The 15,918-nt window shown below is 41.8% G+C and overlaps 1 protein-coding gene across 14 annotated transcripts in view; it reads right to left on the bottom strand.

Moving 5' to 3' along the window:
- The window catches only part of CTNND1 (catenin delta 1), a 64,670-nt gene extending 49,109 nt beyond the window's left edge, over positions 1 to 15,561 (bottom strand). For 7 of the 14 annotated variants that reach the window (XM_014592551.2, XM_006160827.3, XM_014592553.2 and 4 more), the window contains exons 1-2: positions 15,277 to 15,560; positions 14,654 to 14,720 (exon numbers count right to left, since the gene is read on the bottom strand). The gene's annotated coding sequence lies outside the window, so the exon portion shown is untranslated. Of the gene's footprint in view, positions 1 to 14,653; positions 14,721 to 15,276 lie in introns of all 14 variants that reach the window. The other 7 variants (XM_014592554.2, XM_006160833.3, XM_006160826.3 and 4 more) reach the window with 4 other exon arrangements.
- Between the last annotated feature and the right edge of the window lie 357 nt (positions 15,562 to 15,918).

The raw sequence follows: 15,918 nt of genomic DNA, 5'->3' as shown, positions 1-15,918 counted from the left end.
ATACGAAAAGGGAAAATAGAGACATACAGTTAGTTTTCAGGGATGATCATCTATCCTAATGTGCAAGGCAGAAATATGATAAAGTGACCTATAAAGTGATCCCTAAAGTCATTAAATTCCAATAGTTAGGGCTTTCAGGAAGCAGAAACTTTTTCAGTCAAAAGGAGAAAGAGTGGATGGATGGGTCAAGCACCATATTTGGCCAAATGCATATAAACCAAACCAACAAAAGTTGTACTTAGAAAGCCAGCAGATAGCATGGAGGTTAATGTGGCTGGATCCCACATGGTCGACAGAGTGGTTCAAGTCCCAGACCTGGTGACTTGAAAAACATGCTGGTGGCATTTGCATGCAAAATCCTGAGAGGAGAATGAAAAGGGGATGGCAGCATGTCCATCCCCCTAGGGCAAATTTTCTCACTTTCTTCCGCTCTGTCTCTGTCTCTCTCTCTCTCTCTCTCTCTGCTAAGGGGACATGCAATATATAGCCAGGAAAAAAAAGTTGTACTCACAAGGAAACTGGAGAACATCCAGTAGCCTGGTAGTTAAGGGAGCCTGATTCCACATGATTGACCAAACAGAATCACAATCCAGCAGCTTGAGAAACATGTGAGGCTCCTGTGTGTGAGTGTCAAATTCCAAAAGGGCGGAGAAATGGAGAAGGAATGACAGCATGACTGTATCCATTGTAGAATGGTTTCTCCCTCTCCTTCTCTGTCTCTCTCTCTGATGAGAACTCACATCCTCAAGTAAATAAATTTTTTTAAAAAAAAGAAAACTGAACAAGATCTAGGCTGTCACTCCTCCTGTTCACAGAAAATTGACTATGTAAATAAGATGGAGAAATGTTACTTCTCTAGGTAAGAAAAATTTTACAATTTACCTCCCAAACACATACAAGTTTATTCTAAGTAGTTGCCCTATTGTTACCAATCTCCAAAACAAGGACCTATGTAAAATCTGTTCTGGGATCCGCAGGTGGTGCAGTGGTTAAGGTGCTGGACTCCCACATGGCTGACCACAGTCCAAGTCCCAGACCTGGCGGCTTGCTTTCTCACTTTCCCTTTCTCTTTGTCTCTCTCCAGTCAATTTTTTTTTTTCCTCTAGTCAGATGTTTAAAAAATAAATAGTAACAAAATTAAATAAATAATTATGTAAATCTGTTCCTATGCAAATTACTTGCTGACTATTCTCTCATGGAGCTTCCTCAAAGGGAAACCGACAGAGCTGGATCTGGTGTTACCTCAACTTATGGGGAATACACCCAAAATTGGTAATACCCTTTGCCTCTTAAGTCTGAAGTGAGTAGAAAACCCTTCCTTCTTTTTTTTTTTTTTTTTGTAGAGGTATTTGCCTTAGGTCATGTGTACGTGCTGGAGACTCTAGATACTAAGGGGGAAAGTGAGAAATCCCCATGGGCATGCATGCACACAGGCCTGATGCGATTTTCAAACCACTAGGTAAGGGACTCAAACTGTGGTTGGCCATTTGAGAGTCCAACCACAAACCCACAATGCCATCTGCTAGTCCCAACAACTCTTTTTTACAATATACTACACAAGGTCCTACATTACTTCCCTCTCTCCCCCCAACACCCTCCAAAACATAGCTGGACCTCTCTGGACAGGTCTCTTACTTCTCCCCTCATTTCTTTTGCTTATTGACAATGACCAACCTCCAGGCCTTGCCCTTTCTGCTCTTTGAATCTCCTGACTCTGCTCCTCATATCTTTTGGTCTTCTCAAACGTATCTGACACACAAGGCCTTCCATAATCACTCTAATAACCTCACTCTTACTCTGGCACTTCTTATCTTCCATCTTTCTTATTCTATCTTTTTTTTAATCAATAGCGTTATCATACTCTAACAGACTATGTGTCTACTAGCTTATTTATTATTTGTCTCACAAGTAGTATGTAAGATGTGAGGACAAGTATTTGGTCTATTTGATTTACTGCTGGACTCTAGTGCATGACATACAGCAGGTTCAAATTCCTTTGAATGAATAAAGATGTTTTACTTCTTCAAAGAATTCAAAAATTAAATTTTAGAAAAATGTCACCTTGAGACTGCAGATGGCATAATGGTTATGTCACTGGACTCCCATGTAGTCGACCGTGGTTCAAGTCCCAGACCCAGTGGTTTAAAACTCATATTGGGTGCATGTGCGTATACCCCAAATCCCAAGAGGAGGATGGAGAAGGGATTACATCATGGCCATTCCCTCTGTGGGGTGACTTCTTACTTTCTGTCTTTGTCTCTTTGGCAAGCACATAGGTCCTATAGCAAAAATTTATCTTAAAAAGATAAAAGGACAATGTCATCTTTTTCATTTTTCTTTCTATAATGTTTTCCTCCTTTTTTTTTCTTTTTTGGAGAGATTTTCACTTATTTTTCTTTCTATAATGTTTTCCTCCCTTTTTTTTCTTTTTTTTTTTTTTTTTGGAGAGATTTTCACTGTAGGGCGCGTGCGCTCGCCAGACAGACAGAGAGAGACATAGAGACAGAAAGCGAGAAATCACTCCCCAGGGGGGATGGTCACGCCGCAATCCCTTCTCCTCCATTCTCCGCTCGGGATCCTGGGCACGCACGCACATGTGCCCGGCGTGAGTTTTAAGCCACCGGGTCCGGGACACGAACCGCGGTCGACTACGTGGGAGTCCAGCGACATAGCCATTACGCTAACTGCTGGTTCCCATGTTTTCCTCTTTTTAAGTTTTGCTATAGAGCATGTATACTTACTGGAGAGAGAGTGAGTGAGAAAGAGAAAGTGAGAAATCACTCCCTCGGGGAATGGCCACACCACAATTCCTTCTCCTTGATGCTCCTTCTGGGATTTTGGGCACACACGCACACAGGCCCAACATGTTTTTCATGTGGCCAGGACTCAAACAGCAAAGTCAGACATGTGGGATCCAGCCACCTTAACCACCATGCCACTATGATTTTTTTCTAATGTGATAACTAGCCTATGAATTTGGGTCTCCTGGAGCCTTACTTGTTTTCCTGGCTGACCTTTACCAGGACAGACACTCAAGTAGCCAAATGTGCCCTGGTTCACAAAGCCATCAATGGAGAGCAGAACAGCAGAGAGGTTACAGGACAACCTCTGTTCCAAAAAAGAAGCGGAAAAGAAATCAGATTGGCACCAATTTCCCTTTTAAAATAGAGTAGCCTATTTACGAGTGTACTGGATATACACCAGTTACTTTATTTCAGTGAAATTTATTTGACTTGCAATGAAATGTGAACTGCAGGTGCTTTGATAAAGGTATTGAAAAGTTGACCTAGTTTCTATAACACTGTCTTATGTCCTCACCATCAGAATATATTTGATTTCTTAAAATATAAGCTAAGGCAAAAACCTTTTCACTTCCCTAAGAAACCTCCCTGTTTTGCTACTGCATTCTAGAACATGGGGAGCACACACAAAATTGATCATTTACTTTGGGGAAGGTAAAGTTCATGTGCTCTACTGGTAACTGAACCTAAATAAGTAATTAATTAGAAAATGTAGGGCCAGCAGGTGGCATTGATTGTTAAAGTGCTGAACTCCCACATAGGTGATGGAGGTTCAAGTCCTGGACCTGCAGCTTGAAAATCATGCCAGGCACATGTGCACTGAGTGCCCAAAATATTGAGAGGAGAATGGAAAAGGGACTGCAGCATGGCAGTCCCTTATGGGGGGTGATTTCTCACTTTCCCTCTGTCTCTCTCCAGCAGCCACACCGATCGAAGTAGAAAAAAAAAAAAAAAAGTACAACAAATAAAGAATGAAAAAAAAAGAAAATGAGATCTGAAAAATCAAAGCTAAAAACTCATCTGAATTCCTTAAAAAGATCAATCTTCTTAGATTACAATTGTAATCCTAATCTGGATCGGATAAAAACCAGAATTAAACATGTAATTCTCATACCTTTAGTACATGAGTACAATTCATATTCTAGAATAAGAATCAGAAACTTCTTCCATATTCTGTTAGGCAAAGAATGTACAAGAATCCACCAACCTAAGGGAGAAAGAATGATAAGGATGGAAAAGAGAAGCAAACGAAGAAACCACAGAGGACAGGAAAGCAAACTAAAAGGAAATATGCAGGACAATAGTAGGAGAAAATAAGGGTTTAAAAAAAATGTATGTGGAGATCTAGCCCATGGCATGGAGGTTAGAGCAGCTAGCTGGATCCCACAAAGTCAACCCCACAGTTTGAGTCCCAGACCAGTGGCTTGAGAAACACACCAAGCACATGTGTGTACTTGCCCAAAATCCCAAAAGGAGGAAGAAATAAAGGAGAAGGGATTGCAGTATGACCATTACACATGGGAGGGGGTGTGCGCACACTCTCTCTCTCTCTCTCATTCTCTATCTGGTGAGCACACATACCCTCTGACAAATGTTTCTTGTTTTTTAATGTATGTGGTGGGGAGAGTAGGGCATAGTGGTTAAGGAAGCTGGATCTCACATAGCTCAAAAACATGCTAGGTGTGTGTGTGTGCTTACAAAAAATCCCCAAAGGGTGGAGAAATGGAGAAGGGACTGTGGCATGACCATGCCGTACTGGGAATGCTTTCTCCCTCTCCATCTATTTGACAAGCACGCATGCCCTCTGGCAAATCAAAATTTTTAAATGTAAGAGGGGCAGCACAGCAGCCTATTGGTTAAGGGAGCAGGATCCCACACGGGCTGACTACAGTTTGAATCCTGGCCTTAGCAGCTTGAAAAACATACCTGGCGCCATGTGTGTGCATGCCCAAAATCCAGACTTGATGCAGAAATGGAGAAGAGGGGATTACAACATAACTGCACCCCACTGGGAGGTGCTTTCTCTTTCTCTCTTTTTCTGTCTCTCCCTGGTGGAAAAACAGAAGTGGGGAACTGGATAAGGAGTTATTGTAGGATACTATGGAGTGCCAATAAATTAACAAATTAAATACTGCTCAGAACACTAGTTTTGTGGGGTTTTAGTATGAAGAAAAGGGAGGAAAAAAGAAAAATGCTAGGTTTGAAGTAACCTATAGCTTTCCAGGCAAGGCTGCACCTAACACACATACATTTCCCAAAAGCTATACCTTGAATTGTCTGCGTATAAAAACAGACTCCTGGGGCTGGCAGGTGGCATAGTGGTTAAGGGCGCTGGACTCCCCACATAGCCGAATGTGGTTCAAGTCCCAGACCTGGTGGCTTGCTTTCTCACTTTCTCTTTCTTTCTGTCTGTCTCTCTCTCTCTATCACACGAGCGCACACATGCTCTGTCCCTCTCTGGTCAAATTAAAATAAATAAATGAATAAAGTTGGGGCCAGCAGGTGGCGTGATAGCTAAAGGTGCTGGATTCCCACATGGCCAATCGTGGTTCAAATCTCAGACCTAGCAGCTTGCTTTCTCACTTTCCCTTTCTCTCTCTCTGTTTCTATATGGTCAAATTGACAAATGATAATAACAAATGGAATTAAATAAATAATAATTTTTTAAAATAAATAAAGTTAAACAAAATAATTATTTAAGAAAACAACAGACTCCTTTCTTACAAGTACAATTCTCTCAAGAGGCATTCATGAACTCAAAATTTCCATATGTCACAACTTTGGAAATAAGCCCATAAATAAGGAATGAAAATTCAAAATGTGTTTTCTTTTCTTTATTTTTTTTTTCAGGGACAAAGAGGGAATTTATTTCAAGAAAAGGGATAGTAAAAAAACCTGCCTTCAGGGCCAGCTGGCGCCGTAGTGGTTAAGGCAGCTGAATCCCACATGGCTGACCATGTGGTTGAATTTCAAACCTAGCAGCTTGAAAAACACTGGGAATATGTACATGCATGGCCAAAATCCTAAGAGAACAGAGGAAAAGGGATTGCAGCATGGCCATCCTCCCTGTGGAGTGCTCTCTTGCTCTCTCACTCACTCTGCCTCCAGTGAGTATAAGCCCCAATAGCACATTCAAAAAAAGAAAAAAAATCTGCCTTAATTTTTATGTAATAGTTTCCTGTACCACCATTCATAACAAAACATTATCCTACAAAATCCTGGCTGGACAAGTGACATTTCAAAGTAAAGAATCTGGTTCAAAGTCAATAACAATACATCTAAAGACCAGACAAGTGGCATGGTGGTTAGGAAGGCTGGATCCTACATAGCTGTCTGCATAATTCAAGTCCTGGACCCAGGAGTTTGTATGTGCCCAAAATCTCAAGAGAATGGGGAAGAGATTACAATGTGCCCCTCTCCCCCAGGGATAATTTCTCTCCCTCTCATCAAGTACATGCACTCTATAAAAAATAATCATAATAATAAAACCAAGACCAGTCCCATGCCCTAGTGGTTAAGGGAGCAGAATCCCACAAGGTTGACCACATGGCTTGAATCCCAGCCCTAGAGGCTTGAAAAACACACAAGGTGTATGTGTAAGTGTGCCCAAAATCCTGACAGGATGGAGAAATGAAAAAGGGACTGCAGGATGACCATACCCCATTGGGGGGGAGGTCTTTCCCCCTCTCTCTCTTTGTTTTCCTGTGATGCCATATGCCCTCTTGGCTTATTTAGAAAAGAAAAAGAACAAACCCAAAGCCTTTTCATTTCATTCTGTGCCAAAGTTAAGAAAAATTTACCTCTGGATGCTACAGTTCTATCTTATAGATACCAAAAGGTGGGTGAAACTTTATATCATCATTTTTTCCTCTATAGTATCAAAGTCTCTGAAGAAATAACTGCAAGATACTCAAGCTTTGCCACCTGCTTCTCTATTGCTTCTCCATCTAATTTCATTTTAATAAACATCACCCATTCTTTTTCTTTTCTTAAGGATTATTTATTTTATTTCATTTTATTTTATTTTAATTTGACCAGAGAGGGAAATTGAGAAAGCAAGTTGCCAAGGCTGGGACTTAAACCACGGGTTGGTAACATTCAAGTCCAGCACCTTAACCACCACACCACCTGCTGGCCACTATCATCCGTTGTTATACCACTGCTGATCTAGACAACCCAACTCATACGACTCCCCAAATTGCCTATTACTAAAGACACCTTTTTCTCACTGAAAAAAAATTAGCTTAAACACTGGGAGCCTATCTATTCTAGAATATAAGTGTGGACATCTACCATAGAATCTCTCGGGGCGGAGGGGGGGGTTCATTTTAAAGAATTTTTTTTTAATTTACTTATTTTAATTCAACCAGAGAGAGACAGAGAGAGAGAGAGAATGAGAAATCAAGAAGCCTGGTCTGGGACTTGAATAGACGTTGTCCATGTGTAAGTCCAGCACCTTAACCACCATGACACCTGCCGCCCCCTATTTATTTTCCTTTGCTATAGGGCATGTCTCTCACTAGAGAGATACAGAGACAGAAAAAAAAGAGAAAGTGAAAAAGCAAACCACCAAGTCTGGGACTCAAACTGTGGTTAACCAAGTAGGAGTCTAGTGCCTTACCACCATGCCACCTATTGGCCCCAGAATCTCAGTTTTAGGAGACCTTAAAGGACACTTATTTAGTTAACAGAAGAACAAAGCCTGAACTCATTTAAAGCGTCATTTTTTATAGCAAACGCAAAATACCACTGTTAGCTACGCAATGTTCTATGAACTTTACATATATTACTTGCTGCAAATCCTGTGAGGTGGTTAATACTACCTTTTTTTAAAACTTTATTACTACAAATACTCTTAAGAATTATTTTATTCAGCTTTATTTATTTTAATTTGAGCAGAAAAAAAGGAGAGAAAGTGAGAAAGCAAGTCACCAGGTCTGAGACTCGAACCATGATCAACCTTGTGGGAGTCCAGTGCCCTTAACCACCACGCCACCTGCCAGCCGTTATTATCATCTTTAAGACAAGAAAACTAAGGTTGAGAGCAATTAAGCAAGTCATTCTGGGTTATAGTTAGTAAGTGGCAGAGTAAGATTTAAACCCAAGCAATCTAGCTTCAGAGTTCTTGCCCTTTAACCATTATATTATACTGCCTTGCCTGAATATATTTGTAGAAATGTCCTTTCTGGTCAACATACTGATCAAAATATAGGATAATAAATCATTTCTAACAAAATCTTAACAATTGGTGTCTAGGTAGTACCAGACAAGGAGTAACTCAGCCATAGAACACACCGAGGGGACCAGCAGTTGGCGTAATGGCTATGTCGCTGGACTCCCATGTAATCGTCCTGGACCTGGTGACTTAAACTCAAGCCGGGCATGTGAGCGTGTGTGCGTAAGATCCCGAGAGGAGAATGGAGAAGGGATTGCAGTGTGGCCATCCTCCCTGGGGGGTGATTTCTCACTTTCTGTCTCTCTTTGTCTTTCTGACGAGCGCACACACCATATAGCAAAAACTTCTCCACCACTGCCCCCCCCCCAAAAAAAAAAACATACTCTGAGTGTCCCGGGTTGGTGTCTGACGACCTCCTTGCGTGTACTGGGCACATGTGTGCCCATGATCAGGGCTGGCTGAGAATAAGTAGATGGTCGTATCAGGGCCCCATTGGGGGTGCTGTCGCTGTCTCTCTTTCTCTCTCTCCCTCTCTCACTTAGGTGGGAGCAGCCAAGTTTGAGCTAAGTAATAGTGACCTTTAAAGATGAGCAGAGCACAGACTCTCTCGCTTGGGCCAATGCTGTAGTTATAAGACGTTACAGGAAACTGTTTCAGCCAGAGAAGGCCAGGTGGGACTTATCTAGACCAAGAGACACAAGATGCTCCACAGCTGCAGTTGATAAAAGACACCTAGCTTTACCTTCTGCTTCTCCCTTCCCCCATTGCCCTATAAAATAAACCTGGGAGAGGCTCGGGACTGCAGCGTTCTCCATTAGAGATGTCTGGTCTGCCCAGTCCCCGCTTTTTTCTGCTAGTGTGTCTCTGTGTCTATGTGATTGTTCTTCCCAAAATCCGTTGTCATTCCCACTCTGGGAGGATTTCCTCCCCACTTTTGCCTAGCAGGTCTCAGCACTTAGGGCATAAATAAACAAACTTAAAAATGTTGGTATCTAGAAGAATAAAGGGTACACAGGAGTTATCATGTTATTCTTGCAACATTCCTGTGAGTTCAAAATAAAAACTTAAAAATTGCTTTTATCATCTTATAATGGGAAAGTCATGACAAGATTACTTATCACAGACCAGCAAAGGCACCTTTATGATAAGAAAACTCATGCCAGTTCTGTGGCATGGCAGTAATGCACTGCTCAAGAGAAGCCAGATCTAGGGGCCAGCAGGTGGCATGGTGGTTAAGGGTGCTAGACTCCCACGTGGCTGACCGTGGTTCGAGTCCTGGACCTGGCGGCTTTCTCTCTCTCTCTCGTTCTCTCTTCTCTCTCTCTCACGCACACACTCTGTCCCTCTCTGGTCCAATTCAAATAAATAAAGTTAAATAAAATAATTATTAAAAAAAAAAAGAGAGAGAGAGAAGTCAGATCTCACGCCGTGACCATAGTTGAAATCCCAAGTCTGGTGAACCTAAAGCATGCCAAGCATGTATGAGTGTCCAAGATCTGACAGGCTGGAGGTGGAGATCACAGCAAGAACAGACCCTTTGGAAGGTGCTCACCTCACACTCTCTCTCATGCTCACGTATGCACATATACGCTGTCATGAATAAAGAAATAAACAAAGCTCTCTAGAGTCTTATAATGTCCCTACCATATGCGTGATCTAAATTGCACACACCACTTCAATAAGATTGAAGTGCTCACTGGAGAGGAAGTTATGCTAAAAATGGGGAATTTTGGGACCAGCAGTTAGCGTAATGGCTATGTCGCTGGACTCCCATGTAGTTGACAGCGGTTCGAGTCCCAGACCCAGCTGCTTAAACTCATACCAGACGCATGCCCAAGATCCCGAGAGGAGAATGGAAAAGAAGGGATTGCTGCGTGGCCACCCCCTCCCGGGGGGGTGATTTCTCGCTTTCTGTCTCTCTCTGTCTCTCTGGCGAGCACACGCGCCCTATAGCAAAAACCTCTCCAAAAAAAGAAAAAAAAAAAAAAAATGGGGAATGCGGTCCCTGAAAAAGAATAGTAAATGTGGGCCTCATTCTCAGTGATTAATATTTACTAATCAATAACATGCCATTTCAAGTAGAATTAGGGGAAAAAATAACTTCCACAAGATGCATTAAACAATCAGGGGCCAGCCAGTGGCATGGTGACTAAGGCAACTGGAACCCAAGTGGCCAACCATATGGATCAAATCCTGGCCCCGGCGACTAGAAAGACACGCTGGGCTCATGTGCGTGCCTGCCCAAAACGAAGAAATAGAGGAGGGATTACAACCTGACCATTCCCCGTGGAGAGTAAAGGGGCAGTGCTTTCTCACTTTCTCTCTCCAGTGAGATCACACGCCCTCTGACAAAATTACCCCCCAAAATTAAAATGTATGGCAACTAAATACAAACCAACCCACACCCTAATCTCCCCTTCGTTAGTTCTAATCAGAACCATAGTACTTGTCCTCTTACAATTTCCCAGTCGGGCTATATCAATGTTCTGTAGAAACCTGCAGCTACATTTTTTAGACAGAGAAATTCCTATTTCAGCTTTGTATGATATTTAATCCCTTTCTCAAGGAAGAGAATATGGAAAAATATTTGTAGTTGTTCACATTCTGATTACTGCTGTTCATTCCTTTATGCAAGTTTCTTGTTACTATGATTCTACATTATTTATGAAAACAAATTCTGGTTCTTTTTTTGTTTGTTTGGAGAGGTTTTTGTTATAGGGTGCGAGCCCTCGCCAGAGAGACTGAAGGCGATAAATCACCCCCCTTCAGGGGGGATGGTCACGCCGCAATCCCTTCTCCTCCATTCTCCTCTCGGGATCTTGGGCACGCACGCACACGCGCCCGGCGTGAGTTTTAAGCCACCGGGTCCGGGACGTGAACCGCGGTCGACTACGTGGGAGTCCAGCGACATAGCCATTACGCCAACTGCTGGTTCCCTAATTTAGGTTCTTAAACTCAAACTTCCCAATACATTTCATGAACAAGCTCCTAACATTTTATAGAGGAAGCAGTGATAAAAAAAGAAAATACAATGATATCTAAAAGTGATGTTCAAAACTATCATTCTGAATTCTTTGTATTTGTATTAATGAAATTAATTAATAAAAACCACTCACTTCCAATCAGAGCTAAAGCAATACACATCCCTGTTGCTCTAGGAAACCAGTTGTTCTCCTCTAGAAACTGGCTACATTTAAGATTTTTCAGTGGTTGATGCTAACAGCTGCCAACACTACGAAATGAGCTGACTAGGTCCTTTACTTTTTTTTTTTAAGGGATTTTTTGCTATAGGGCACGATTGCTCACCAGAGAAACAGAGAGAAAATGAGAATCACCGCAATCCCTTCTCCATTCTCCTCCCAGGTTTTTGGGCAGGTATGCACACACACCCGCCCGGAGTGAGTTTCAAGGCACCGGTCCGGAATGTTCAGAATAGGAACAGGGATCGGTAGTCAGGTAGGAGTCCCGCGCGCCTTTAACAACCACGCCACCTGCTGGTCCCAGGTCCCTTACTTTTACACTGTTCTTTCAGACTGTTTGACAAGAAAAGGAGACGGGATTAATGCTAAAGCTTAAAATTTTCCATTATTTCCAGAAAATTTACTTAAAAATGGAAAGCATAAGATATAGGTCAAAACTATACTGCTATTTTATTAACCTATGTTGCTTTGCTACCTATCTCAAATTACTTTCAAGTCTTCCCCACAAAAGTCCCTCACTGATTCCCATCAAGTGCCTATTTAACCAAGGCTTACTGAGTGAGCCTCGGTATGTACCCAGACACTAAGGCAGGTGCTAAAAAGAGACAGAGATAAAGGCAGTATCTACACCCAAGCAGCTCACAGTCCAGAGGGAAAGACAAAAATAGACAGACAATTTTAAGACGGTATAGTAAATACATTATTTAAACTACCTTATATGAGCTTCTCCCAGCAAGTTGTGGCTTTCCAAGCCACACACCTGAAAATTCTCAGGAAGAAATTTTAGTGGTAATCAAAGGAAGTTTGAAACAATTCTAGCAAGTTTAAGAAATTAGAGCAACAATGTCATGCATATGGAAAGATGCCTTCTCTTTTTAAGAGAGATTTTTGCTATAGGGTGCATGAGCTCGCCCGAGAGATAGAGACAGAAAACGAGAAATCACTTCCTGGGGGGATAGCCTTGCTGCAATTCCTTCTCCTCCATTCTTCTCTCAGGATTTTGGGAAGGTATGCACACACACTAGCCTGGCGTAGGTTTAAGCTGCCACCGGGTCCAGGACTTGAACCACAAGTCCCCACAGTCAAATGCATGGGAGTCCAGTGATGTAACCATTACACCATCTGCTGGTCAAGGAAAGATGTCTTTTCTAAGGATTATAATATCCATTCTAGCATATCCCATTCCCCTTGTACTCTAAGGCAAACGGACCTTTTATGTAGATTATCTGAACATGGGAAGTGGGACAGAGTTGGAAATCTAAATACAGACCCCCACGCAAGATGAAACACTCCTGCCTTTAAGCAAGGGCTCATTTTAGTTCTGGTTGTTGTTCCGTTTTTCTCTGGAGAATGACAGTGTATTAGTGGTTAAATCCATGGACTTTGTAGTTAGCCAGGCCAGGGTTAATCTGGGCCTCAACTATTTACAGACAGTGAGAATTTCAGCAAACCTCAGCTTCTCTGAAGCTCAAATTCCTTAAAAAAAAAAAAAAAAAAAAAATGTGGGAAATTCAGTAAACAGTTTATGCCAAATGCTTAGCACACAGTAAAAGAAAATAGCAGAGGCCAGGGGGCCGGAGGCCTGGCACTTACTGGCCTGGCACTTACTAACCGGGGACCATCAGGTACCAAAATAGAAAGCAATCAAATTATACAAAGCTAAATCATTTTGTTATTCTAACTGATAGTGCTCTATGCTTTATTTGTATCTATCCTATCTCACCAATCCCTAGAGAACAACTACTTCATAAACCTAAGGTTGGACTGTAATTACTGGAACGTTTCTTTTTAAAGATCTCTAATAGTCTCAATTTTACACCAGCTAAGAGAACATGTTCTAGGTCTTCTGTCTACATTAGAACCCTAACAAAGGAACTAGCATTCTTACCACCAAGAAGAGACCTCCACCTGGAACACAAACCATCACCTGATTCACATAACAAAGAAACCAACAGGACATAGGCAAACAAAAAGAAAAATCTGCACAATTCATGCTGACTTATCATTTCTTACCTCAAAACCCAATGAGGACCAAAACAGAAAAATGAATAAAAATAAAAGAATCCGTTATCCACACTGCTTTCTTCCTAAAGAACCAGAGGAGGTGAGGTAACAGACCAATCTTCCATCTTAACACCCCAAGGCTCTATACTACACACCAGTCAAAACAATGCCTTAGTTCGTGGAAACAGTCCCGGACACTAGTTAACCAGGACGCTCGCTGCAGTTACACAAAGCCTAGTATTTAAGGCCAGACCCAAATCACTACCACTCAGTCATCCAGAACCTATTTTCAAACTGCCTTTGTACTCTTCCTTCAGATTCCCTCATCCCTCCCCCTAAAGGTTGAGTGGGAAACCGACACTCTGGCACCAACATGACCAACCCTCCAAAGAGCCACAAGAAACCTCCCTAGTCTGTAGTCAAGACAGAGGGAAAATCAGAAAGAAAAATTTGAAAAATATAATATTACGAAAGAAGTACAGCCCAACAGACTGTAGTCATTTTTCTTTTCTTTTCAAATAAATTATTGTAACTATGAGATCCAGACATCAAAAATTTCCTGTAGCCCTTGCCTAGATTATATTAAAAGAGGAACAAAGTTGTTTCCTCCTTAAGCCACAACCTCAAAAGGATGAAATCATCTTTCAAGAAATACCCTCATTCTAGAGAAGGAATTCAAGGAAGTGTTCTAGTCTGAAAAGAATGGGGGGGGGGGGGGCGCAGACAAGGAGCAAAATCAGAGGGTTATTAAAGATACACACCACTTTAAAGCTAGTGAGCAGTATACACATTATATGGCCCACCCTGTTACAACTAGGTCAGTGTATCTATTTCAGCTGTAATTTTCAGGGTGATTTGCATTTTCAAAAGGAGAAAGAACACCCCGGTGTTCCGCTGATGAGTTGGCTACATAATTACCTGGAATCAGTACTTTTGCAAGAATGTATTTACATAAACAAATAGAAATCTTAAAATAAGATTAAATGTAAGATATGAAAGCAGAGTCATGGGTCTTCAGCTCTGACAGATTTCCAATTTCATGGTAAATTAACCAAACAAAAAAAAAGCCGCTCCAAAAAGCAACTTTTAGGTTGGCTTAGAAATAAAAATGTTCCTGTTTTCTCAAATACATTTAAACACTAAAGTTCACAAACACGGTCAGAGCCGACCCTTATTCAACCCATAGCCCTTTCAGAGAGCCCAAAGCTGAAAATACTTTCAGGTGTGTTGCCACTTTCCTCAGGTGAAATAAGAAGCGTGATTAGACTTTCCTTATCCCTTTAAGCACATAAATCAAACCTTATCTTATTTGAAGATTTAACACACAACACCTCCACAAATCTTTACCATCAAAGGTATTTTTAGGAGGAGGAAGGGGGCGGCAATTCAGTTAACATGGATCCATTTGTTTCCTTTTATAAGGCAAAGCAGGGAAGCTAGGTCTAACAGAAGAAGGCTCCCACCCACCGCACCTGGAAAAGTAAGAGGGCTCCACCCAGGAACAGCAGGACTGAAACCGATCTGGGCCGTTCAAACTCTCTGGGGGAAAAAACAATACCATGTAAGCTGCAAAGCTCCCTGTGACTTTCCACTTCCACGAACCCAAAGAAAAAAGGAAAAAAATAAAAGTTTTGAAACACATGAGGAACCATCTGTATAATTAGCTTCCAACCCGGACAAATTCCTTTCCCAACCCACACGCAACATGCCATGAAACCAACTTTTAATTTGGGCTCTCAAAACAGAAGTATGTTAAGCTTAATGCAGAAAAATAGAAAATCAAGGAACATACCAAAAGGTAAATAGACACAACTGCTCTTACCCCTCTGGATCTATTTAGCTCCCTATTAAGAAACCGACAAGTTTGTTTCCAGGTCTTGTAAATGGTACCTTTATTTAAAAGTATAAAATACCAAAATTTCCCCCCAAAGCATTGAAGGTAGAAAGAAAAAAGAGTAATTGCTTAAAAGTCACCCATCATCATATAGACTCTCTCCTGTTTTCAAAGTCCCTCTGGTTACCATAAGACAAAAATTCAACTTGCTTATCCCCCTTTGCCCGTCTGTACACACATTTATTTTAAAAAGGCACACACCTCAAATGTGGACTTCTAAAAGCCAGTCCTTTAAGAAAGAAACCAAGTCTTCGCCAATGTGGTGAGAAAGACAAATCCAGCAAGGCAGCAGATTTCTCGTCACCTCTTCCTCCTTCCAGGATCTTTCCTGCTCTTCTTTCTCTCCCTTTCTCTTTCGCTCGTTCGCTCGCTCGCTCGCTCTCTCTCTCGCTTTTTTTTTTTTTTTTTTTCCCTCAGATCCAACACCTAAAATGGAAGTTGCACCCAGCCAAAGGCAAGGGAGCCTGGGTGGTGACAAACTGATCTGGCAAGCCCTACCCCCTAGCTTTCCTAAGTGATGTCAGCCCCTGCGAGCTTCCAATAGGAGCCAGGCATAAATCAGGGAGCTGACCTTATCCAATAGGAAACTTTATTATAGGAAATCAAAAAAAAAAAAAAAAAGGGGGGGGATGAGAGGAGGAGAGAAAGAGACAGAGGGAAGTTTATATACATTTTTTTATTTGAAGCGGAGGCTGTACAATCGCTGAGAGATTACTGCAGAGCTGGGGGCAACAGTGGGGGCAAGGAGGGAACAGGGGCTTTTTAGAATTGCACACCTAAATCTCAATTCTCAGATGGAGCGGTGGGGAGAGTTCTTGGTCCCTTTCCCTTCCTGTCCAGGTA

This window comes from Tupaia chinensis, unplaced genomic scaffold (assembly GCF_000334495.1).
Source record: "Tupaia chinensis unplaced genomic scaffold, TupChi_1.0 Scaffold000709_1, whole genome shotgun sequence".
Lineage (NCBI taxonomy): Eukaryota > Metazoa > Chordata > Mammalia > Scandentia > Tupaiidae > Tupaia > Tupaia belangeri.
This window is presented reverse-complemented; position numbering and strand designations above follow the sequence as displayed.